This window comes from Oryzias melastigma, unplaced genomic scaffold (assembly GCF_002922805.2).
Source record: "Oryzias melastigma strain HK-1 unplaced genomic scaffold, ASM292280v2 sc01653, whole genome shotgun sequence".
Taxonomy (NCBI): Eukaryota; Metazoa; Chordata; class Actinopteri; order Beloniformes; family Adrianichthyidae; genus Oryzias; species Oryzias melastigma.
Window position 1 is genome coordinate 431 of NW_023418234.1, and position 1,125 is coordinate 1,555.

At 43.8% G+C, this 1,125-nt stretch overlaps 1 long non-coding RNA gene across 1 annotated transcript; it reads right to left on the reverse strand.

Moving 5' to 3' along the window:
• Positions 1 to 268: 268 nt before the first annotated feature.
• On the reverse strand, positions 269 to 1,022 carry LOC112141666. Its single transcript, XR_002918439.2, has 2 exons — positions 419 to 1,022; positions 269 to 344 (listed from the first exon to the last, which is right to left on the reverse strand). It is a non-coding gene; the product is annotated as an uncharacterized LOC112141666 (long non-coding RNA).
• Between the last annotated feature and the right edge of the window lie 103 nt (positions 1,023 to 1,125).

Here is a 1,125-nt window from a genome sequence, read left to right on the forward strand (position 1 = left end):
ACTTATTTAACAATAAAATTCTGTTCCTTTCTGTATAAACAAAATAAATCCTACTATTACCGTACATTTAGAACTGTGACTCAGCATTAGCTTGGCATCACAGTGCCACCTAACGGGCAAATAATGTGCCAACAATGTAAAATCACGTGAAAACACAGAACAAAAAAGTCACCAAAACCATAAAAAATTACAAACCTTGTTCCCTCATCAACCAGGTGTTATTGTCAGTAAAGGCTTTTAGGGACCCGAAATATGACAAACTCAGAAGTTCAAGAAACCAGATTTATTAAGCCTTTGTCTTGGAGGACCCCCTGGCGTCGAACAACCCAGCCAATGCACGGACACTAAGGAGATAGGAGAGGGTTACATGATGACAAGTGATTTGCAGTAATGGAGTATAAACAGAGGGAAGGCTTACTGGGATGAGGAGAACAGACTGCAGGGACAGAGTGGAGTCCTCTGAAGAGCAAGGGAAGGCGTGGCTCCAGACACAAATTGTAATGAGGAGAGGGAAAGCCAGGAGGGCGCAGTAAACTCAGGAAGTTGGGGTTCAGTGACAAACTTGTTTTCCAATCCAAATAATCACCAGAGGTCTCTGGGAAAAGCTCCAAACATCAAAGTTGAGGAGACTTATGAGGCTTGGGGTGAAATGATGCAGCAGAGAGACAGGAGCAGGCAGACAGGAGCAGGCACCATGAGGACTAGAGCAGATGCAGGAACACAGGCTGAGTATGCTGGCTTTGAGTTGAACAGAGTGGTTGGCAGAACAGGATTTTGCTGCCAACAAACAGAGTAGGTGAGTCTTCTGAGTGCTTGCAGTGCAACGATCCAGCAAGAGTGAAAGGCAGAGGCAGAGCTTTATAGGAGCAGGCACAGGTGGAGGGAATCAGATGATTAGCAGCAGGGCAGCTGCTGCCAGGACAGCTATAGAATATGCCAAAATGTCATCCTTTATAACTTTAACTTTGTTTTTTAACTGTTTTGGCAGACACAAGGTGCATGCAGCCTTCATGTTAGCTGGAATGACAACTTCCGGTTTAGCACATCTTTGTATCCCTTCAAAATAAAAGCCACAAACATGTTATACAAACGTAGGAGAATAAAAAATAAAATTGGGCTGAATCT